Genomic DNA, 26,405 nt, shown 5'->3' with positions numbered 1-26,405 from the left:
AAAATGCTTTTCAATGACGTGCTTGACGCTTGAAAAACGTTTTTTAAAGCTTTGTTATAGTTGGTCTTGGAAAATGTCGCCGCCATTTTGAAAAACAAATGACAATCAGTGTGCTTTGTGGTACTAATTTTTACGGAAAATTACTTTATGCTTAAATGAAATTTTTTCTTGATAGGGAAAACAACTGTCAAACTTGTCATACATTTGCACCGTCGTACTTTAAGCATGGCTCAAGTTAAGTGTGGTTTAGATTGTGACTTTTTTCACCTGTACTGTCACAGTCTGATCGACACTTAAATTAAGCTCGGCTTACAAAACGACGGTGCAAACGGGGGTAAATGATTAAAAGTACATTAAACTTTATTTGAATTGATATTGAATTGTTGTACATTTAATTAGAAAACGAATTATTTTTCAATTTTCAGATTTTTCAATTTTTTCCGGAAAATTACCGGAAACTTTCTGAAAAATGTTGTAAACCTAACCTAACTAACGAATTTTTAAAAAAATATTATTTATAAATTTATTCCTTCTGGATAACACATTCCTGGTATAAAAGCTTTAATCTTTCGGTAGCGTGACATTTCTACTATAGATGGTATACAGGGTGATCAAAAGAAAATTTCAAGGGCTACAAATTGGTAGATTAAACCACCCTGTAACTGTCAAAATCAAACAACTCAGTTTTAACAGTAAATAACTCACTTATTCGACGTTTTAAGTAAAAACGTTATACAGGGTGGTCAAAAGAGAATTTCAAGGGCTACAAATTGGTATATTGAACCACCCTATAATTGTCAAAATAACCGAGTTATTCACAATACCATGGAGTAGTTTACAGGGTAATTCAAGGAATTTTTAACATCCTTGTAACTTGTTTAATTTTTATTTTATAAAAAAAATACCAAATATGAATCTTGTAGATATTTGCCTATACTTTATTCCTAGATAATCCTTCAGTATACAGGGTGTCCCAAATTTGAGCAAGAAACCAAACTTATAATTTTTTATTCGTTTTTGGAATCTACGTCAAATTCTAGGCCTGCTTGATGTAAAATGTTTGTATCGATATTCAATTGTTTTTGCTCTAGCAGCCTACTTTGACCACCCTTCTCGAAAGCAGAAATTCCCAATTTTAGCAAAATTTTGGTGCACTTTTCCAGAAAATCGTCTATAACTCGCTTATTTGAAACACCCTGTATAAAACCACCGTATAATAAAAGAAAGCTAATGAACGGGGCTATCACGTGACGTTGAGCGGGCAGGGTTAAGTTGCCCCGATTAGCCGCTAGACGGCGTTAAAAATGACTCTCGTTTTTTGCAGTGTTTGCTCAAAATCTCATGAACGTTTCAGGTTAGAGGTCTGCAATTTTTACCTCGATGGGATGCAACGTTTACCTTCTATACACTTTTTTGGTACCATGCACCGTTTTACCTTGAAAAATTAAAAACTAGAATTGTCAAGAATTTTCACCTGATTTTTTTTCAGAAAATTTTTTATTTTCAAAATTAACCTCAACTGCTTAAATAGCTTCAGGTTAATAGTAAAAATATGACGTAAAGTGTCATTTGTCAAAATGTAATTTTGCAAGGATGCCACGGCCTAAAGTGTCAAAATTGACAAAATTTCAAGGTCATCTCCGAAACGGTGACAGTTAGAGTAAAATGGACGTCAGATTTGTGTTCCCCAAGTTTAAATTAGTTAAAAAAATCGCTTTGATTAAGGAAAATTCAAAATGGTCGCCCTTAGTATAGTAGGCCTAGAAAATCCCTAGCTTAGATTAAAATTACGTGCACTTTTCCAGAAAATCGTCCATAACTCGCTTATTTGAAACACCCTGTATAAATACATCGTACAACAAAAGAAAGCAAATGAACGGGGTTATCACGTAACATTGAGTGGGCAAGGCTAAGTTGCTACGTTTGGCCGCTAGAGGGCGTCAAATTTGACTCTCGTTTTTTGCAGTTTTTGCTCAATATCTCAGGAACGTTTCAGGATAGAGATCTGAAATTTTACCACAAATGCACCTCGATGGGATGCAACTTTTACCTTCTATACACTTTTTTGGTAACATCCACCGTTTTAACTTGAAAAATTAGAAACTAGAATTGTCAAGAATTTTCAGTTTCTGATTTAAAAAATTTCAAAATTATCCTCAACTGCTTAAATAGCTTCAAGTTAATAGTAAAAAATGACGTAAAGTGTCATTTGTCAAAATATCAATTTGCAAGGGTGCCACGCCCTAAAGTGTCAAAATTGACATAATTTCAAGGTCATCTCCGAAACGGTGACAGTTAGAGCAAAATGGACGTCAGATTTGTGTTCCCCAAGTTCAAATTAGTTAAGAAAATCACTTTGATTAAGGAAAATCCAAAATGGTCGCCGTTAGTATAGTAGGCCTAAAAAATCTCTAATTTAGATTAAAATTCCGTGGACTGTTTTCCAGAAAATCGTCTATAACTCGCTTATTTGAAACACCCTGTATAAAACCACAATATAACAAAAGAAAGCTAATGAAAGGGGCTATGACGTGACATTGAGTGGGCACAGCTAAGTTGCCACGTTTAGCCGCTAGAGGGCGTCAAAGTTGACTCTCGTTTTTTGCAGTTTTTGCTCAATATCTCAGGAACGTTTCAGGATAGAGATCTGAAATTTTACCACAAATGCACCTCGATGGGATGCAACTTTTACCTTCTATACACTTTTTTGGTAACATCCACCACTTGAAAAATTAGAAACTAGAATTGTCAAGAATTTTCAGTTTCTGATTTAAAAAATTTCAAAATTATCCTCAACTGCTTAAATAGCTTCAGGTTAATAGTAAAAAATGACGTAAAGTGTCATTTGTCAAAATATCAATTTGCAAGGGTGCCACGCCCTAAAGTGTCAAAATTGACATAATTTCAAGGTCATCTCCGAAACGGTGACAGTTAGAGCAAAATGGACGTCAGATTTGTGTTCCCCAAGTTCAAATTAGTTAAGAAAATCACTTTGATTAAGGAAAATCCAAAATGGTCGCCGTTAGTATAGTAGGCCTAAAAAATCTCTAATTTAGATTAAAATTCCGTGCACTGTTCCAGAAAATCGTCCATAACTCGCTTATTTGAAACACCCTGTATAAAACCACAATATAACAAAAGAAAGCTAATGAAAGGGGCTATGACGTGACATTGAGTGGGCACAGCTAAGTTGCCACGTTTAGCCGCTAGAGGGCGTCAAAGTTGACTCTCGTTTTTTGCAGTTTTTGATCAATATCTCAGGAACAACATCACAAATGCATCTCGAAGGTATGAAATTTTTACCTTTTATACACTTTTTTGCTACCACGCACCGTTTGACTTTGAAAAATGAAAAACTAGAATTGTCAAGAAATTTCAAGTGAAAATTTTTTATTTTCAACATTAACCACAACTGCCTAAATACGTTCAAGTTAATAGTACAAAAATGTAAAAAACTAATTCCAATTTCTTCAGATTTTCCAATTTTTCCGGAAAATTACCAAACATTTTCTGGAAAAATTTCCATAAATTTAATTTTCCGGAAATTTTACATCCCTGAGTATACTAGCAAAACTCTGGCATTTGAAAGAGAAGCTTATTTCATGTTATACAAAATACGTCGTCAAACGCTGTCATTTTCTGATACAGGGTGTCAAATATGCTCTAAGATATTTGAGGCATAAACTTTCATAAAACACTTTTATACGAGTAGATTATAATTTTTGACAGTTATCTCGTGACTTGGCTACTTATAACACGCGACATCTGTGAGACTATTGAACGTGTGAGCTGCTGTCAAATGTCATCAAATAACATCATTTCAGTTGAGTAAGCTTTTTAAAACGTGGAGTGCGTTACCGAATCCATTTCAAAGCAAAAACGTTCCAATTAAGTTGCTCCGTATAGGAACAAAAAGCACTTCCGGTTTCTCGAATGCACCATCAATATTCATTACGATATGAACAATCACATTGGTTTTTCCCCGACTTTGTAATGTTTCCCATGGCTAACGGGGAGATAATTAACGAGCGGTGGATTATTGGAGAAACTTTCCGGAAAGCCGAACATTTGTCATTCAGCTTTTCGAGTGATTTGTTTTGTTTTTGTCCCCGGACCACCTCCGAAACATTCCTGGCGCAGTTTCCTTCGACGATTAAAATGTGCCGGAGGGGTTGGATTTTTTTCTACCCCCAGCTCGGTAAAGCTTTGACAAATGGTTTCTAAATTATTTAAACTTTATTATTATTCAAGGAAAGGAAGTTTTTCTTTTTCTATCCGTTTCCTCCATCGACCTTAAGCGGCGACACTTTCTGATTTTAAATAAGGAGGGAAATAGAGTTGCAGTTTTGGAATTTTTCGCCCGGTTTAACTTTGCATTCCTGTCTGTTTCACTCGCATTCCTTCGGGGCAGTTTCCTTTTGAGTACGGCCGTTTATTTTGCGTGCGTTGTCGCCGAATTGTCACTGTTAAGTCCCCCGGATCCGGTCTGGGAAACGTACCGGAATAAATTTCCCCGCCATAAATTAATTTCGCGAATCAATATTGTCGCACACGTTTATTGTAGTCGCTTCGGTTATTTTCGGTATTATTTTGGTTTATTGTTGCTTACAAATCGTTTTTAAAATAATGACCGTGCCAGATGAGGCTCTCGTTTCCTGTGAAATATGGCTCGGAACGATGGCTAATAGGCATTTGGGTTTTCACGCTTCGCAAATACCCAAACTGTCACTTTTATTATTTTTATTTTATGAATATTACTAACGGTATTATTGGTTTTTGGCAGTGTTGTAACCAGGGTGTTTGAGGATTCCGAAAATGTGTTTAAAACAATCATTTTCCCACTACAAGTGGGTTTTAAAGGCAATTTGGTCCCTGACTGTCCTTTCAAACTGTGTTTCTGTCAGTTCAAACTTTGACACCAGTTTTTTACCTGACTGTACCAAATTTTGGAAATTTTTTTTTCGCTATTCAATAGAAAATTTAATTAGCATTCCAAAAATGTTCTTAAAACAGTCAATTTTGTACTCTAAGTTGCACACACATGACTGCGTAGCTAAAATGACCTTCTAAAACCAAATTTGTCTAAAAAAAACTTTAACACAGTTTTCGAAACGAGACGTATTTTTGAGATTTATGACAGTTATTTTAACAGTTATCACGTGTCTGTTTAGCTAAATAGGGCGCTAAAAGCACGTGACAACTGTCAGCAACGTCAAACACGTCAAACCGATGCCCAAAAGTTGCAAAAATCTGGGTTTAGAAAAGTGTTCTTGAAGTCTTTCATATAAAACGCGTTTCTGCAATTTATGACAGTTGTCACGTGGCCAAATTTTTCTAAAAGCCTAAAAATTACAAATAATTTTTAGGAGTACAGAAAGAATGTTATCAAGTTTAATAACATACATTTCGTTTCAGGGCAATCATCATCATCATTAATTAATAATTCAGCAGAAGTTTTAACTTCAAATTAAAACCAAGTGGTTATAACCTAACCTAACCTACTTTATATAGTTCAAAGTCGTATTATATACCTTTTACTGAGATTTCAAAGATGAACCTTGAATTTGAAACATACAGTACATAAAAAATACATACAGGTGTGGTAAATCCAAAACCGACCATAGGAAAACCGTGTAACTGACAGAGAAACGTAGATAATTGCATGCGTGGGACAAAGACAGTAAACGAAAAAAATATCATGTAGGCCATATTTTTAGCGCGCTGTTGCCAAACGCCGTAAGTAAGTTTGTCGAGGGTATTGAATACTTACGGCGTTTGGCAACAGCGCGCTAAAAATATGGCCTACTTGATATTTTTTTCGTTTTCTGTCTTTCTCTCGCGCATGCAATTACCTACGTTTCTCTGTCCGTTACACGGTTGTCCTATGGTCGCTTTTGGATTTACCACACCTGTATAGCGTTTGCATATGGCAGAAATCAAAGTAAAATGGATTTACGTAACAATGGGTATTTGTCACGTTAAAATAATATAAAATAAGCATTTTATTCTCAAATATTAACATAAGGAAAGTTTTTATTGGATAATTCCACAAGAAAGGAGTAAAGCAGAAAGGAACAAGGATGATAACCTGGCGACACGTGTTTGTGCTTGTTGGCTTTATTAGCCATGCAACTCATATACCGAGTTGTGCATAATAAATACAAATCCAGATAAAAAAATCATAAAAATCACGAATGAAAAGTCAAAAATCTAAAAAGACATAAAACAAAGGAGTTTTTATCAAAAAGTCGCCTAAAAAGTCCAGAATTCTCTATTTACTTTTATTGTATCAAACCGATTTAAAATAACAAACAGAAATCAGCTCGTTACTGATCAGCAGTTTGGCATATTTGCTATTTGAAAGTTTTGTGTTGAAGTCACGTGTGTTGCCAAGTTTCCGGTAAGAGTTGGTCACGTGACATTTAAACCAGTAAACTTGTCTTTAAACTACAAATATTGGTTTAGACCTGCGGCTACTTAAAAATAGCCATAATTTAAACTGATATTTCGTAATTTAAAAGGAAAAAGGAGTTTTTAAATACATTAGAAAACCCACCTCTCCATTATCTGATGACACAAGTGAGACACGACGTTTAATTGACATTTGACGTTGACGTATCTGTCAAACCGTTTTTGGGGTATTAAAACAAAAGCTAGAAGACTGTCGGCCGATTTTGTTCCCCGGCAGCGAATGGATCCTGACGTCACAGTAAAGTCTCGGGCGCACAATACGCTAAATATATTATGTGACCCTCGTTGTTGTGATCCTAAATTACTGCCTTACTTAACAAGATACGTCAAAATGTCATAGAAAACAAAAGATAGAGCAGATTTCAAGGTTTCCAAAAATATCCCCCCATGAGTTGATTGATAACACCGTTTGGCCGCTAGAGGGCGTCAAATTTCCTTTACCATAATATCACATATTATATTGTATATATTTTTTAGTCAGATTTTATGTATCTCTTAATCCGGCCGAGTTCCTGGCAAAGAAATGGTTAAAATGTTAAATTTTAGATCTAACTCTGTTAGTTTTTGAGAAATCAAAAAACCGACTGCACCAGCGTCTTTTCCGGGAAATTTTAACATAAAATGACACCGAGACGTCAATTGTAAATTGACAAATAAAAAAGTTGTATTTTTTGACGGTTCCAGGCCGCCATTTTGAATTTTCTGTCAAAATATTGACTTGCACCTCATTCTGAAGGAAATTTCACGTAGTTTCAAGAAATGACAGACAAAATGGCGTTCCAGGCCTCCATTTTGAATTTCCTGTCAAAATATTGACTTGCACCTCATTTTAAAGGAAATTTCACGTAGTTTATAGAAATGACAGACAAAATGGCTTTCCAGGCCGCCATTTCGAATTTTCTGTCAAAATATTGACTTGCACCTCATTGTAAAGGAAATTTCACGGAGTTTCAAGAAATGACAGACAAAATGGCTTTCCAGGGCGCCATTTTGAATTTTCTGCCAAAATATTGACTTGCACCTCATTTTAAAGGAAATTTCACGTAGTTTCAATAAATGACAGACAAAATGACTTTCCAGGCCGCCATTTTGAATTTTCTGTCAAAATATTGACTTGCACGTCATTGTAAAAAAAATTTTACATAGTTTCAATAAATGACAGACAAAATGGCGTTCCAAGCCTCCATTTTGAATTTTCTGTCAAAATATTGACTTGCACACCTCATTGTAAAGGAAATTTCACGTAGTTTCAAGAAATGATACCCAAAATGGCGTTCCAGGCCTCCATTTTGAATTTCCTGTCAAAATATTGACTTGCACCTCATTTTAAAGGAAATTTCACGTAGTTTCAAGAAATGACAGACAAAATGGCTTTCCAGGCCGCCATTTTGAATTTTCTGTCAAAATATTGACTTGCACCTCATTTTAAAGGAAATTTCACGTAGTTTCAAGAAATGACAGACAATATGGGTGTAAATGCCGCCATTTTGAATTTTCTGTTAAAATATTGACTTGCACCTCATTGTAAAGGAAATTTCACGTAGTTTCAAGAAATGACAGACAAAATGGCGTTCCAGTTTTTTTAAGTCTACTATGTCATAAAATTGGTGAAGATAGTCTTGAAAGTCGAATTTCCAAGCTGAGAGCAGATTTAAAGCACTAAAAATAGCCAAGAGTTCTACGAAAATAAAACTTACTTCAAATGCAAATTTTAAGCTTCTGATGTCACTGTTCATTGGTTCAGAGTAACTTTTTGTGGTGTCCAAGTCAATTTTCAAGGTATAAATGTTTGAATTTGTAGTCCAAAATTTTAGAAAAAGCAGTTTTTCATGTCTACAAGTCAATTTTCAATTATAAAATGTTTTAAGTCTTTGAACGTAATAACTCAATTATTTCATAAACAAAGATGCAAATCAGAATTTTATAAGAAATACTTATTTTTTCAACTTGAACAAGGAAATTAAAAGAAACTGTAATGTTTGATGATCTAGTGACGTATAGAAAATAAGACCGAAAAATGAAAACTATCTTCCTGTTTGGACAATTTTGACAAACGTCATTAACATCACATAATGAGTATTAATTTGAATTTAAATTACTCCAACGCAGCATTTTTCAGAAAAATTACATTTGATGGACTATCAAATGGTGAATTATTGACATTTAAACCACCCTGTATATTCAAAGTTTTCCAGGACACTCAGTATATAAATATAAACTTCACATCTCAACTAATATAAGCTCAAAACCTACTCTAATATAATACTGGAAACATCCAAATATATTCAAAGGAAGTGGGATATTCTTTAAAAATATAAACTGGTATTTGCCTATTCTCTTGCATACGTTTCGAGTCAGCAAGTTTCGTTGGCATCGTAAATAAATAACAAACTGGATATCCTGCAGGCTGCAGTGAATAATGCACGTCTGCACCTAACCGTAACATAATTTAACTATTTACGACACACCCTTTACTTTTCACGCCATTTTTAATTGATTCGAGAAAACGATTACTTCGGTCAATATTTCGAGATTGCTTCCGAGCTTCGGTTTTCGTTTGAGATTAATGGAGTATTTAAGCTCGACCACTCCGGCTATAGCTGAAAGTATATACATTTGATCTGGGAATTTCCTGGAGGAAATTCAATCCCGAGTCCGTTGGAGCTGCGAAAGAGGTAGCAAAAAAAAAACCTGACGCTATATTATTCTTTGAGCCGGAGGCACTCTAAAAACGGAGTGAACGTTTTAAAATTCCAGTTTTCCGTTTTTGGACCCTAATTGAGGCGCCGTTAAGCCCCTCTTAAAACCGAGCCACTTAGTGTGTTTACCTTCTGCCGTTATACTTGCTCATAACAGCGGCATTAAGCTGTTTTAACTGGGGCCCAAATTAAATATATTCGCACTCTAAACAGTGAGTTCTATTATGAATGACAGGGCGACGGCGCCATCTTAACTTCGTTAAAACTTAGGCTTTTAAGGTAATTTCAAAAATTCTTTCGCACTCGGGCTAACAGTGAAAACGACTTTGGCTTTGCTTCGGCACGCACACTTAAACGAGATTTAAAATTTTTATCTTTTTTGGCACTGACAGTGCTGCGGCAAAAAGAAGCCCGATTCCACTAAATTTCGTCGACAGAAAATCGATCGGCGGATTAACGATTATGAACGAAATTTTAATATCTTTGATGCAGGTCGGATGCTGAATTTCAAGCTGAGCAATTCAACAGATTATTCCGACTAGAATCCCAACTTTTGATTACAAAACTCGGAATGTACGATAAAGTGGCAGCCAAAGTGTATGATGGGAAAACTTGACATTTAGTAGATGGATTAAAGTAGTAGTATGGTGAATTTGTATACAAAAAAAATCCCAAGGATTGAGATCAGGAATTCTTGGAGGCCGTTCAATTGATGGGGTATACCATCCTGCTGTAATGAGGTAACGAGGAATATCATAGTCGCGGGAATCTTGACAAAAATCCACAAATAATAAAACATTTTGTTTTTTTCATTTTTTGACTTATTTTCTACAGAACCCCTATCTCAAATTTTGCTTTCAATTTTATTAACTAGTGACTGGTTTATTGGCTTTTCTGGATATTTATTATTAAATGAAAACACTGAATGTTGAAATACCACATTAAACACTGGTAACAGTTCAAATTAAATTTTCGAAGTATTTCAATTTTAAAAAACTGTGTTCAAAACTCTATATCGTAGCATTTAGTGCCAACATTTTTTACTTTCATCACTGAGTGTCTGAAAATTAAGTTTCACTATATTCACTATTATAAATAGTTTTAAACTTGATTTTCCAGTGATAAAACAGTAAAAAAATTCGAATTGCTTAGAAATGCTCCAATTTGTTGCACCGATTATTGTAAAAGTCAATTTAATAGTAAAAAAGTTTCAAATAACGTTTTCAAGACTAATAGACAGTGTACAGGGTGCTGCATTTTCGATGGTTTTACGGGGTACAGAGAAAACGGTAATAGATAGAAAAAAAGTAGCTTACGTGTTCTGATCTCTTTTTCTGAGCTGAGATGACTGGCGAAAAGTGGGCGGCGTAAACTTCTTTTGTGTCAAAGATACGGGGGGCTTTTGAAAAATGGTCATTTTGGAACCTCCTCTGTATTTCATTTGCTATTAAAGTTATCAAAAAAGGAAAAACGGTTTCCTGTAGAAGTTTTGACGTAGAATCCAATGGCGTAGTCAGTTTTTTTCTATTCCGTTTATTTTCTGACATATGACAGTAAGTTATATTTTTTTAAATGGAACACCCTATATATTTTTAGTTCATTAAATTCTGTTGATTTTTACTTTTTCACCGGTATATTAAAACATATAAGTTTGTAAACGTTAACCTTGGTAATTAGAAAAGAAGCGTTTCCTTAACAAAAAAGTGCTAAATAATATGTATAAAAATACCTACAGTCGAAACAAAATTTGGCTATGTTCATATGTGCTATGTTACATGTCGTTTATAAACAGTTTTTTCAAATTCTACCTTAAAAATGGTAGATAATAGAAATGGCCACTTTTCTTATTAAAGTGACGGTAGAACTGTTTGTAACTTAGATTTTTAATAAGATTTATTTAAAATATTTAATTTTCTGATGTGTTAGTTTATATGATTTCCAATTTTGTTTGGTATTTGAGATATTGGCCTTTTTTTAGCTTAGCAAAGGCCTTTTTTGAAAATAACAGGATTAACCTCTACAAACTTTTATGTTGTAATACACCGTTGAAAAGGTAAAAATCAACAGAATTAAATGACGTAAAAATATATAGGATGTTCCATTTAAAAAAATGTAACTTACTGTCATATATCAGAAACTAAACGGAATAGAAAAAAACTGACTACGCCATTGGATTCTACATGAAAACTTCTACCGGGAACCGTTCTTCCTTTTTTGGTAACTTTAAGAGCAACTGAAATACTGAAGAGGTTCAAAAATTACCAATTTTCGAAAACCCCCCGTATCTTTGAAACAAAAGAAGTTTGCGCCGCCCACTTTTTGCCAGTCATCTTAGCTCAGAAAAAGAGATCAGAACACGTATGCTACTTTTTTTTTCTATCTATTACCGTTTTCTCTGTGCCCCGTAAAACCATCGAAAATGCAGCACCCTGTACAGGGTCTTTCACTGGGGACCCACCAACCCCCTTTTTCCGACTTCCCTGTATGTAATTAAAAAAACTGAAATAGCCATTTAATGTAGTTTAAAAAAAGTTGAATCCAAAAATGACCACAAAAATTTAAAATTATTATTTTTTTCTTTTATTTCTTAATATTTAATTTTAGTTGTTGTTGTAAAATTGTAAAATATGTCTTATATTCTATCCTCATTTGTTTATGGCTATGATTCCAGAATTATAATTAATGAATGGTCCTCTCTATCATTTTTTTTTTATTAATTTACAAGGTTTGTCAAAAAAAACAAATTTTGAAAAATTATTAAAATTATTTTTTTTTGTAAAAATATTTAAAATAATTGAGTAAAAATAAAAAAAATAAATTTGAAAATATTTAAATATACCGGGTGATTCATTAGGAAAAACACCATTATTATCTGTAGCTCTTCTATTTTATTACTATTTTCTTCTTTTTCTTTAGATTCAGTTTTTTAACAAACTACCTACATCAAATGGCTATCTCAGTTTCTTTAATTACATACAGGGAAGCCCAAAAAGGGGGATTGGTCAGCCCCCAGTGAAAGACCCTGTACAAACTGGCTTTCAGGCCTGTCAAAACCTTGTGAAGATCGAGAGGAGCCTTAAAACTTAATTTTTCAGGCTAAAATCAGCCTTAAATCACTAAAAAAGTCTAGATTTTTAAGAAATTTTTAACGTTGAGTGTCTAAAAGTCAATTTAATAATAACAAGGCTTGAAATGGCATTTTTAAGTCTATGGATAGTGTAAAAAGGATTTTTTAAGTCTGCTATGTCACAAACCTGCTATAAACTCGATTTTTCAAGCTGAAAGCAGTTTAGAAGCCCTAAAAATTGTCCAGAATTCTAAGAAAATAAAAAGCAAAGTAAAAAGCACGAAAAGTTAGTTTTCAAGACAATTTTCATGAATCTAATGTCAATGTCCTGCATCTAAAACTATTTTCAAGACTAAAATATTGAAATTTGTCTTTAAATTATGAAAACTTTTGTTCAGAATCACTTTTTGGTGTTCAAGTCAATTTTTAAGGTTTAAATGCATGAATTAGTCAAAAATTCTAGAAAAAGTAGTTTTTTAAGTCTACAAGTCAATTTTCAATATTAAAGTCTCTCGATTTGTATAAAAACTGGTTACAAACACAATTTTTAAACTTCTTCGAAATAAATTTTTATCTTTTTTAAGTCAATTTTCTAAACTAAAGTATGTAGTTTGTCTGGAAACTATGAAAACTGGCTACAATAAATTTTTTTAAGCTTCTTAAGTCAATTTTAAGTTTCCAAGACAATTTTTAAGTTGGGTTAGGTTAGTTTTGAGTCTTTAAATTATCTCGTAAAAGAAGTTCTTTTTCATCGTGAACAATAAAATTAAAAATTAAAAATAGTAATTTTTGAAAAATATTCAGAGACGTAGAAAATAAGGCAAAAACATAAAAACCATCTTCCTCTATCTACGCTACTGGAGAATTTTGGCAAACGTCATTCATAATGAGTATTAATTTTATAAGTGCTTGTTCCAAATTTGATCAAAATTGCTCAAACGGTCTGAGAGTTACGACAAAAAACCGATTAGGAAACATTTTTCAGAAAAATGACATAATATGCATGTCAACTTATTTTTTTAGTTGGCTATGGAATGGTCAATTATTGACATTTAAAACTGGACCACTCTGTAGATATAATAATGCTTGTTGTTAAAAGCTTTTTCGCAAATTTGCGTAAAATCTTCGTAAGTTGCGTATGGTCAAAAATAGACCCCCAGGTCTTGTTTAATATTGATGCATCTTCAGTTTTGGTTGATGATGTAAAAGACAATCATTGTTAATCAATCACATTTTCTAATATCAGACGCTTAAAAAAGTCTGCGTTTAGTATAATTCTTATATTTTACAAATATGATCAGCTATGATGAGCTAAGCTTTTAAAATAATAGCAATTCTGGAGCAGAAAACAAATTTTACTACTCCTACAAGGATATTGGTTCATTCCGTAACAGTTTAGAGAACGGATAAGTAAATAATAATAAGAATCCTAGACAATTTTCAGCGTGGGTAAAAAAATAGACCAATTACAGCTAATCTTGAACGTAAACAAGATAATTCTTCTGATTGTCATCCTCACTGACAGTTGGCATCAAAACATTGCATTTTGGCTTACGTTTTGAAGCAATGAAAAAGCCGTTTAAGTTTCAGTTAGTGTTCAATTAAAGAATAAAAACAACTACTTTATTATATGATAAAGCAAATGATACAAACTTACAATTTACAATGAATCAAATCCATTCAACATCTCAACCTAAAAGACGAAGTTAATCAGCTGTCACTCGGTGACAATCAAACTTTGGCTGCGTCAAAACTGATAATGTAAACACGGAAACGTTTCAAACATTGAGAGTTTATTTGTGTGAAATTTGGTAAGTACCTAATTCCAATTAGTCGTGGAAAAAATAGCCTTTTTGGCTAATTGTCCATCTTTTTCACCCTTGTTGTACAATATACTATTATGTAAACGTTTGTGTGACTTTCAGTTTTATAAAGACGAATTAAGCTTGAAATAAACGAATCGAAAGACGTACAAGGATTCCAAAAGCAAAAAAAAAATCCGAACAGAAATTTTTGCGGGCTTAGACGTCTTAATCCATCTTTCTTTGGTTGGCGGCATGAATCTCCACACTAGGAAAGTCTCAACTGAGATTGATGGTTTTTTTTTTCGGGGTGGCCCTCTAAAAGCGATTTATTTTTTTCGCATAAGCGACCGGGAAATTTGAATTGATTGTTGTTGGCACTGTCTGGGAAAGATGGCGTAAACCGTTATTCATACTATACGCTAGACGTTTTAATGAGTGCGGTCCGATTCAGACTGGCAACCTAAAGGGTTCTTTAAACGGACAAAAAGCAGTCATCCTTGTAATTATTAGAAACCTACAGCCTCGAGTTCTCATTAAAATGGAAATTTTCTGCAAATATTTTCGGTGTATTAATAAACGAGACGATAGAAGAGATAACGAGAGGCAAAAGAAAATTATTTGAAAACCGATTTTTAAAATCGTCCATAAAATAGAGCTTTTTTTATGTGATGGGTAAATTACCAGTAAAGTAAATATTTTACTTTGCCAGGAAAATTTTACCGGTAAATTACTACTGTGTTTCTAACAGTTTAAAAATTTGTAGTGTTTTTTCAGGTTATTGACTAGGAAATTTAATGATGATTCCAAAAATGTGCTTAAAACTGTCATTTTCTCATTCCAAGTAAGTTTTGCAGGCCTTTTTGTTCCTGACTGCGCTTCTCGCAGTTCAAACTTTGACACCGCTTTTCTCACTGACTGTACCAAATTTTGTAATGTTTTTTCCAGATTATTATATAGCAAATTTAATGAGCATTTCAAAAATGTGCTTAAAAACATGATTCGGTCACTCAAAGTAGATTTTACAGGAGATTTTGTCACTGTCTTACCCAAATATTAGATCACAATTTCACTGATTTGTAAACTTGTTGCACCAAACCAGTTTTTCCTAAATAACTCAAAAACTGAAAAAATTGCAAGAGTCCAAAAACGTCCCTAATCAACTCCTTAATCCAACACCGTAAATTTGCAGGAATGTTTTTGCTTCCACAAGGTGTTCATGAAAATTATGGTAATTGACTGTTTTTGGCCACCCTGTACGTAATTTTTTTGACCGAATTTTTTCCTCAACACCACTGGAAAGAGGAACTCAAAACGGTTCTTTTAAGTGGTTGAACCGTCCTAAACTCCCAAAAATAACCGAGTTACAGCGTGTTCAAATTTCAAACTACAACTTAAACTGATTTTGAAAATTTATTTTCATTTTCATTTTCCCATTTCATTATCCCAGTTTTTCCTAAATAACTAGAAAACGGTGAAACTTATGAAAAATCTGCAAGGGACCAAAAATGTTGATAATTAACTTCTTAACCCAGCACCGTAAGTTTGCATTACCGTTTTTACTTCCAGTATACAGGGTGTTCATGAAAAGTATTGTGATTGACTGTTTTTGGCCACCCTGTACGCAATTTTTTAGATAGAATTGTTTGCTCAACACTGCTGAAAAGAGGAGCTCAAAACCGTTCTTTTAAGTGGTTGAACCGCCCTGAACTCCCAAAAATAATCGAGTTACAGAGTGTTCAAATTTCAAACTACAACTAAAATTGATTTGAAAATTTGGTTGCATTAACCCAGTTTTTCTTAAATAACTAGAAAACGGTAAAACTTACAAAAAATTTGCAAGGGACCAAAAATGTTGATAATTAACTTCTTAACCCAGCACCGTAAGTTTGCATGACCGTTTTTACTTCCAGTATACAGGGTGTTCATGAAAAGTATTGTGATTGACTGTTTTTGGTCACCCTGTACGCAATTTTTTAGATAGAATTTTTTGCTCAACACTGCTGAAAAGAGGAGCTCAAAACGGTTCTTTTAAGTGGTTGAACTGCCCTGAACTACCAAAAATAACCGAGTTACAGAGTGTTCAAATTTCAAACTATAACAACTTAAACTGATTTTGAAAATTTGGTTGCATTAACCCAGTTTTTCTTAAATAACTAGAAAACGGTAAAACTTACAAAAAATTTGCAAGGGACCAAAAATTTTGATAATTAACTTCTTAACCCAGCACCGTAAGTTTTCATGACCGTTTTTGCTTCCAGTATACAGGGTGTACATGAAAAGTATTGTGATTGACTGTTTTTGGTCACACTGCACGCAATTTTTTAGATATAATTTTTTGCTTAACAGTGCTGAAAAGAGGAGCTCAAAACGGTTCTTTTAAGTGGTTGAATCGCCCTGAACTCCCAAAAATAACCGAGTTACAGCGTGTTCAAATTTCAAACTACAACTTAAACTGATTTTGAAATTTTTTTTTTCCCAAAACCCAGTTTTTTCTAAATAACTAGAAAACGGTAAAACTTACGAAAAATCTGCAAGGGACCAGAAATGTTTCTAATTAACTTCTTAACTTAGCACCGTAAGTTTGCATTGCCGTTTTGGCTTCCAGTATACAGGGTGCTCATGAAAATTATGGTTGTTGACTGTTTTTTCCCACACTGAACGCAATTTTTTAGGTATACTTTTTTGCATAGCACCATTAGAAAGAGGAGCTCAACACGGTTAATTTGAGTGGTTAAACCTCCCTGAACTCCCAAAAATAACCGAGTTACAGCGTGTTCAAATTTCAAACTACAACTTAAAATGATTTTGAAAATTTGGTTGCATTAACCCAGTTTTTCTTAAATAACTAGAAAACGGTAAAACTTACAAAAAATTTACAAGGGACCAAAAATGTTGATAATTAACTTCTTAACCTAGCACCGTAAGTTTTCATTACCGTTTTTACTTCCAGTATACAGGGTGTTCATGAAAAGTATTGTGATTGACTGTTTTTGGTCACCCTGTACGCAATTTTTTAGATAAAATTTTTTGCTCAACACCACTGGAAAGAGGAGCTCAAGACGGTTAATTTGAGTGGTTCAACCTCCCTAAACTTATAAAAATAACCGAGTTCCAGATTGTTCAAATTTCAAACTACAACTTAACTGATTTTGAAAATTTGTTGCAATAACCCAGTTTTTTTTAGAAAAAAGGTGAAACTTACGAAAAATTTGAAAGGGACCAAAAATTTTGCTAATTAACTTCTTAACCCAGCACCGTAAGTTTGCATGACCGTTTTTACTTCCAGTATACAGGGTGTTCATGAAAAGTATTGTGATTGACTGTTTTTGGCCACCCTGTACACAATTTTTTAGATAACATTTTTTGCTCAACACCACTGGAAAGAGGAGCTCAAGGCGGTTAATTTGAGTGGTTCAACCTCCCTGAACTTATAAAAATAACCGAGTTACAGAATGCTCAAATTTCAAACCACTTCTTCCTTGAACTCTAAATTTCTTTCACCTTGAATTTACGATACAAACTTTCGAAATAAATATTGATTTACCGAAATTTTTCAAAAATTAAATGGAAACGTCCAACAACCAATAAACAGACAGGATCTCTGTTGTTGTCGCGATTGGTTCTATAAACATGAAATGCGATGTCCACGTCAATTTAATAAACGGGTTTACGTTGTGTTTTCGATTACAGCCATTTCAATTGCCCGGATTAGCGCCCTATTACGATGTTGTTGTCTTTTTCGACAAACAACAGTTTTGCGTTTATTTTGATTGTCGCTGGTAACGAATAACGGCTTTACTGAGTTTTAACCTGTTTGTCACAACATAATTAGCAAAAACACAAATCTGATGCAAAAAGAATGCCGGGCAGAGCTGACCAAAACAAACGCGTTACAGATCGAAAAAAAATGAGAGAAAACTCCCGAAACGTTAATTGCAGCCCTACAAAGTCCCGTTTGTACTGTGAAATTCCAGTTTGACAAACGTAATTATACTGCGGCGAGGTATAAACTTTGAAAACCGTTTCGACAAAGCGAAATGCTTATTAAACGGACAGAGACTGATGGAACTGAAAGGGTTCTTTTCACTTTTCATCATAATTTTACCAAAACTACTCAGCGGCTCAAACGACAACTGTAAATTTTACAAATTGAATGCATACTAAAATAATCCAGGAAAATTTTATGTAAAAATTATATCAATTAAGCATCTAGTTTACCATTGGAACAAATAAAGAATGAGAATAATCTAAATTGTACATTATTGACATCTTGTTTGTTAAAGTCAATATTATATTTGTTTAAATGTTAATTTAAACAGTCAATTGTCGTAGAGTTAGTTAAATTATAATTAACATTCACTTATTTTAAAACATATTAAATTAACATGTTTTAAAGTCGCAATTTGCATGAAACAGATTGAGAAATAAACTAAACTGAGCCTTATTAAAATTAAATTAATTAAAAGTTGAAAACTGATTTATAATGTAATTCCGGCCTTACAAAAGTGTTCAAAGTCAGTTTCACCTACTAAAGTTAAAAGTTAATCATTCCAATAAGAACGAAGTTACTTTGAAACAAAACACTCTTTTAACGGAATTTCCTATTGTAACAAATAATGATGATAAAGTAAAATGAACCTTATGGACATCTATTTGCAAAAACTTCACTTTTTGTAGAAATAGCATATTTTTTGACACTCGTTGGTTTGACCCTAAATTACTCCCTTACCTGACAAGCTACGTCAAAATGTCATAGAAAACAAAAGATAGAGCAGATTTCAAGCTTTCTAAAAATATCCCCACATGAGTTGATTGATAACATCGTTTGGTCGCTAGAGGGCGTCAAATTTCTTTTACTATAATATCACATATTATATTGTAAATATTTTTTAGTCAGATTTCATGTATCTCTTAATCCGGCCGAGTTCCTGGCAAAGAAATGGTTAAAATGTTAAATTTTAAGTGTAACTCTGTTAGTTTTTGAGATATCAAAAAACCGACGACACCAGCGTCTTTTCCGGGAAATTCTAACATAAAATGACACCGAGACGTCAACTGTAACTTGACAAATAAAAAAGTTGTATTTTCTGACGGTTTCAGGCCGCCATTTTGAATTTTCTGTCAAAATATTGACTTGCACCTCATTCTGAAGGAAATTTCACGTAGTTTCAAGAAACGAGAGACAAAATGGCGTTCTAGGCCGCCATTTTGAATTTCCTGTCAAAATATTGACTTGCACCTCATTGTAGAGGAAATATCACGTGGTTTCAAGAAATGACAGACAAAATGGCGTTTCAGGCCTCCATTTTGAATTTTCTGTCAAAATATTGACTTGCATCTCGTTTTAAAGGAAATATTGTGTAGTTTAAGAAATGACAGACAAAATGGCGTTCCAGGCCGCCATTTTGAATTTTCTGTCAAAATATTGACTTGCATCTCATTTTAAAGAGAATTTCACGTAGTTTCAAGAAATGACAGACGAAATGGCGTTTCAGACCGTCATTTTGAATTTTCTGTCAAAATATTGACTTGCACTTCATTTTAAAGAGAATTTCACGTAGTTTCAAGAAATGACAAACAAAATGGCGTTTCAGGTCGCCATTTTGAATTTTCTGTCAAAATATTGACTTGCATCTCATTTTAAAGGAAATTTCACGTAGTTTCTAGAAATGACAGACAAAATGGCGTTACAGGCCGCCATTTTGAATTTTCTGTCAAAATATTAACTTGCACCTCATTTTAAAGGAAATTTTACGTAGTTTCAAGAAATGACCGACAAAATGCGTTTCAGGCCGCCATTTTGAATTTTCTGTCAAAATATTGACTTGCACTTCATTTTAAAGGAAATTTTACGTAATTTCAAGAAATGACAGACAAAATGGCGTTTTAGGCCGCCATTTTGAATTTTCTGTCAAAATATTGACTTGCACTTCATTTTAAAGAAAATTTCACGTAATTTCAAGAAATGACAGACAAAATGGCGTTTCAGGCCGCCATTTTGAATTTTTTTGTGAAAATATTGACTTTCACCTTATTTTAAAAGAAATATTGTGTAGTTTTAAGAAATGACAAACAAAATGGCGTTTCAAGCCGCCATTTTGAATTTTCTGTCAAAATATTGACTTGCATCTCATTTTAAAGAAAATTTCACGTAGTTTCAAGAAATGACAGACAAAATGGCGTTTCAGGCCGCCATTTTGAATTTTCTGCCAAAATATTGACTTGCACTTCATTTTAAAGGAAATGTCACGTAGTTTCAAGAAATGACAGACAAAATGGCGTTTCAGGCCGCCATTTTGAATTTTCTGTCAAAATATTGACTTGCACCTCATTTTAAAGGAAATTTCACGTAGTTTCAAGAAATGACAGACAAAATGGCGTTTCAGGCCGCCATTTACGTTAACCGTTAACTTTTCGAACTGTGTTAAAGCGAGTATAGGTTTAGTTACTCTCTAAAACTTCAGTTTCAGTATAAATGTCATACAATGTAATGTACACTAATATCATAATATCATACTATATTAATAATGTAAATAACAATTTTTTACAAACGGATCAAAAATTCGACCTTAAACACGCTACTGAACTATTAAAAAATTTCCAGAGAAGTTCGTCTTGTAAACTTTCACGTGCGTGCCTTAAAAATGCGCATTTTAACACTCGTATCATAAATAGTTATTTTTAAATAACGTTAATAACGAAATGTCTTTTTTAACACTGTTTGAGATCCATCAAGCACAGATGTGGGGGAGAAAAAAAAACATCTTCCGGCTAAACAGGAGCTAACAAAATAAAGATAAAGGCTCTCCCTTGTTTTATCTTTGTTCTCGAATGAAGTTTAAACTTCCATTAACCCGGCTTGGAAATTAGGTTGGGGTTAGATTTTTATTTACCTAACTTAAACGTCGAAAAGAAATCAGGAACGCGTAAATTTTCCCCATTTTTGCGTAAACTTTGGCTTCATTTTCGCGACAAGAACGTCGCAAACAAAAGGATTTTAAAGAGTTGCATCCGAATTAAAGTGGGGAAAACAATACGAAGGTCGGATTAAAACGGAAAATCATATATTGAATTGCCGGATCTATACAAAGGCAACAAAGAGCCGCTGAAAAGCGGAGTTAATTAAAAATTGCGCTCTAACGGGTTTCAGTTGCCATTGTGCCCTCCGCTTGGGCTATTTTTAATTAGTTGCCTCCACCGCGAATTATTGTAACACCGGGGATAAATTTGTCATGATTTTTCCCAGAACTAGCCGGGGCAGGATCATTAAAGCCTCTCGCAATGAAAAAACCGGAGAGTTTTGTAGTTAAAATGCTCTAACAATGGAAATGTCGTCAGCCAGTTTTCTACCACAAATTAACACATTTTTCTAAGATTTTTTAATCGTAAATTGGCTTTTATTCAAATATTTTTAATTAATAATTATTTCTTGAATAAAATTCTTCTAATGTGCGATTTTATGGTGAAGCAATTTTGACGCCCTCTAGCGGCCAAACGGTATGACCAATCAACTCATGTGGGGATATTTTTGGAAAGCTTGTAATCTGCACTATCTTTTGTTTTCTATGACATTTTGACGTATCTTGTCAAGTAAGAGAGTAAATTAGGGTGAAAGCAGCGGGTGTCTAAAAATTAGTGATTTTATGGTGAAGCAACTTTGACGCCCTCTAGCGTCCAAACGGTATGACCAATCAACTCGTGTGGGGATATTTTTGGAAAGCTTGTAATCTGCACTATCTTTTGTTTTCTATGACATTTTGACGTATCTTGTCAAGTAAGAGAGTAAATTAGGGTAAAAGCAGCGGGTGTCTAAAAATGTGCGATTTTATGGTGAAGCAACTTTGACGCCCTGTAGCGGCCAAACGGTACGACCAATCAACTCGTGTGGGGATATTTTTGGAAAGCTTGTAATCTGCACTATCTTTTGTTTTCTATGACATTTTGACGCATCTTGTCAAGTAAGGGATTTTGTCTGTCATTTCTTGAAACTACGCAATATTTCCTTTAAAATAAGGTGCAAGTCAATATTTTGACGGAAAATTCAAAATGGCGGCCTGGAACGCCATTTTGTCTGTCATTTATAAAAACTACGTGAAATTTCCTTTAAAATGAGGTGCAAATCAATATTTTGACAGAAAATTCAAAATGGCGGCCTGGAACGCCATTTTGTCTGTCATTTCTTGAAACTACGCAATATTTCCTTTAAAATAAGGTGCAAGTCAATAGTTTGACAGAAAATTCAAAATGCAGGCCTGCGACGCCATTTTGTCTGTCATTTCTAGAAACTACGTGAAATTTTCTGTAAAATGAGATACAAGCCAATACTTTGACAGGAAATTCATAATGGAGGCCTAGAACGCCATTTTGTCTGTCATTTCTAGAAACTACGTGAAACTTTCTTTAAAATGAGATGCAAGTCAATATTTTGACAGAAAATTCAAAATGGCGGCCTGTAACGCCATTTTGTCTGTCATTTCTTGAAACTACGAAATATTTCCTTTAAAAGAAGGTGCAAGTCAATATTTTGACGGAAAATTGAAAATGGCGGCCTGGTACGCCATTTGGTCTGTCATTTCTAGAAACTACGTGACATTTTCTTTAAAATGAGATGCAAGTCAATATTTTGACAGAAAGTTCAAAATGGCGGCCTGGAAAGCCATTTTGTCTGTCATTTCTTGAAACTACGCAATATATCCTTTAAAATAAGGTGCAAGTCAATATTTTGACGGAAAATTCAAAATGGCGGCCTAGAACGCCATTTTGTCTGTCATTTATTAAAATTACGTGAAATTTCCTTTAAAATGAGGTGCAAGTCAATATTTTGACAGAAAATTCAAAATGGCGGTCTGGAACCGTCAAAAAATACAACTTTTTTATTTGTCAAGTTACAGTTGACGTCTCGGTGTTATTTTATGTTAGAATTTCCCGGAAAAGACGCTGGTGCAGTCGGTTTTTTGATATCTCAAAAACTAACAGAGTTAGAACTAAAATTTGACATTTTAACCATTTCTTTGCCAGGAACTCGGCCGGATTAAGAGATACATGAAATCTGACTAAAAAATATTTACAATATACCTAATATGTGATATTATAGTAAAGGAAATTTGACGCCCTCTAGCGGCCAAACAGTGTTATCAATCAACTCATGTGGGGATATGTTTGGAAAGCTTGTAATCTGCACTATCTTTTGTTTTCTATGACATTTTGACGTATCTTGTCAAGTAAGGGAGTAAATTAGGGTGAAAGCAGCGGGTGTCTAAAAATTAGTGATTTTATGGTGAAGCAACTTTGACGCCCTCTAGCGGCCAAACGGTATGACTAATCAACTCGTGTGGGGATATTTTTGGAAATCTTGTAATCTGCACTATCTTTTGTTTTCTATGACATTTTGACGTATCTTGTCAAGTAAGGGAGTAAATTAATGTGAAATCAGCGGGTGTCTAAAAATGTGCGATTTTATGCTGAAGCAAATTGACACCCTCTCACACACTGTTGCCATCTCACATAAAGTCGTCACCTTTTCTGCAATTTAAAACAAAAATAAAAAAATATTTGATTGTTAAATCATTCTACTCTATTAATGAATTTCTTATTAATGACTTTTTTGATTTTTATAATTTACATAAAATTGTAGCATTATACAAATAGATTTAGTATTTTTATACTATCAAACCTTTTCCTGTAAGCACGAATAAATTTTGTTTGTTTAATAAATTTGATTAAAAAGAAGTATTGAAAAAAAATGCATTTGTGTACATTTTGTTGGCAACTTTCTGAAAATTACTAGAAATACATGAAAATTTCTTAGGAAATATCCACAGTTTGTGTAAACTTTTTCTGTCTGATGAAGAAAATTGTGAATATCTAACAAACAACAACATTGAAATCAAGATAATAGAGAAATTATAACCGTATAAAGCGAAACACGTTTGTTGTTTCGGTTACAAATTTGTGACGTACAAATCCGATGGCAAATGACAAATTTTTCCGGATCATTTCGGGGACATGATACGACTGGGCTATTAACTGGAAATAAGTCTACGTGCCACGAAGAGTTTTGTTCACAGAGTATCATTAATCACCTGGAAATAGCAGAGATATCTTGTTTTGACCCGCGGCGACCCACACAGCTATAAATCGGTTGTTCAAGTTTTTGACGGGAGTTTATACATATCAATATCACTGGCTGTCCCACAAAATTAATCTGACTGGAAAATAATTGTTTTGCCAACATTTCAATATTGTTTTCAAAAATTTTGTGTAGTAAATTTACGTTGTTTGCCCTTTAAAATGATTTTCAATTATTACAGTAGCTGGAAATAGTATATTATTCAACTAGCGTGTAACGATAGCTATTACTCACGAAGATGAAGGCACGAGCCGTAGGTGATCATCTTCGTGAGCTAGAGTCCCGATTTCTAGAAATTTTTCATTTGACAGATTTTTTTAATGCTTTTTTTGCTTTTTTCTCCTTTTTGTGCTTTTTTAGTTTTTTGTGCTTATTTACTGCTATTTTTGTATGGTTTAACTAGTTTTTTACAAAACAAGCTTTTCAAGTTTTTAAAAATAAACTAAACTAATAACTGCTTTGACAAAAAATTGCTATATTGAGATACTGAAAGCTTCTGAACGACAAAAACATGTTGCAAAATGTATCAATTTCCAAATGCTCCTGAAGTAGTCTAAAAAAAAAGAAAAAACATTCCAAAACACTATAGAACCTCTAAAATGCCTTGCAAAGCTTACAAAGCAGCCTAGAAGCTTCTAAAAGCTTCCAAATGCTTTTCAATTTATCTAGAGGCTCTCAAAAGCTTCCGTATGCTTCTAAAGCAGTTTAGCAGCTTCCAAATGTTTTTAAAACCGTCTACAAGGTTTGAAATGCCTTAAAGGCAGTTTAGAACCTTCAAGGCTTTGTTCTGTTCGTTTTCGAACTAGAGTCCGGATTAAAAAGCATAAAAATCTGTAAAAAAGCACAAAACTCTTTCAGAGATGCAAATATTTTTACTTTTTTTGACTTCTAGAAATTTTTTAAAGCTTTTAAACTGCTTTAGAAGCATACGACAGATTTTAGACTCTTTTCAACCACTTAAAGAGCATATTGAAGTTTCTGGAATGCTTTAGAGGCATTTGGAAATTCTTAGACGGTTCTAGAATTTTTTTGAAGTTTTTAGACGGTTTCGATACCTTTTGGGAGCATCTGGCCTAATTGAAGAGCATTCTAGATTGTTTTGATAGGCTTCGGACTGTTTTAGAACCATTTTGGTGTTTCTGCAGTGTTTTGAAATCTTTTTAGACTACTTTAGGAACATTGAAGGTTCTGGACTGCGTTTAAGACATTTGAAACCTTGTAGACGGTTCTAGAAACTTTTAGAAGCTTTTAAACTGTTTTCAAATCATACGGATGCTTTTAGACTGCCTTTAAAGCGTTCTAAAAGCTTTTGGAAACTTCTAGACAGTTTTGGAAGACTTTCGACTGCTTGAGAAGCATTTTGGAGTTTCTGTAGTGTTTTTTTTTGTAATTCTAACCGTTTTAAAGATATTTTTCAAAAACTACTTTGATGCACTTTTTGCCGAAAATTAGTTCAAAACTTTAACACCCTGTAGCTTGGTTATTTTTGGGAGTTCAGTGTGGTTCAACCACTCAAAAGAAACGTCTTGAACTGCTCTTTTCAGTGGTGTAGAGCAAACAATTGTATCTAAAAAATTGTGTACAGGGTGAGCAAAAATAATGATCCATTAACAATTTTGTCCACACTCTGTATACACGCAATTGTATTGATGTTCATACGTTACGTAGTTTGGTTTAGTGGCCCATTAGGAACAATTTGGCACTCTTGTAGTTTTTATGTAAATCTAACCGTTTTCGAAATATTTACTAAAAACCACTTTAAATTTGACAACAACTTTCATTTTGACAACATTTCGGTGCATTTTCCCAAAAAATTGAGAATAACTTGATTATTTGAAACGTACCGTATAGACACATTAAATGATCGTAAGTGGCTAATGATTAGAGCTATCACGTGACGTTGACCGCTAATTTGCCCCGTTTGGCCGCTAGAGGGCGTCAGACTTGATACTTTTCTTCGGACATTTTTCTAAATATTTCGAAAACGGTTTGAGTTAGCAGTGTAAAATTTTTACCATGTATGCCCCTTTCATTAAATATAACATTTTACCATACAACGCACCGGTCGAAATGAACTAGATTTTTGACATTTTTAAATATAAATTTTTTGGAAAATTATTACATTTTGAAAATTGTCTTTAACTGCCTTAGTTAGTTTACAGGGTGGTTTAGTGAAAAACGTATGCTACGTGCAAATTTTATTAATCCTTAGTAAACCGGTTTCGGCCCTTTAG

At 33.6% G+C, this 26,405-nt stretch overlaps 1 protein-coding gene across 1 annotated transcript in view; it reads left to right on the top strand.

Annotated features, from left to right (window-relative positions):
- The window catches only part of LOC145735716 (uncharacterized), a 150,678-nt gene that overhangs the window by 1,050 nt on the left and 123,223 nt on the right, over positions 1-26,405 (top strand). The gene's annotated exons all lie outside the window — the stretch shown is intronic.

This window comes from Ips typographus, linkage group LG1 (genome assembly GCF_016097725.1).
Source record: "Ips typographus isolate SLU linkage group LG1, UJ_Ityp_2.0, whole genome shotgun sequence".
NCBI lineage: Eukaryota > Metazoa > Arthropoda > Insecta > Coleoptera > Curculionidae > Ips > Ips typographus.
This window is presented reverse-complemented; position numbering and strand designations above follow the sequence as displayed.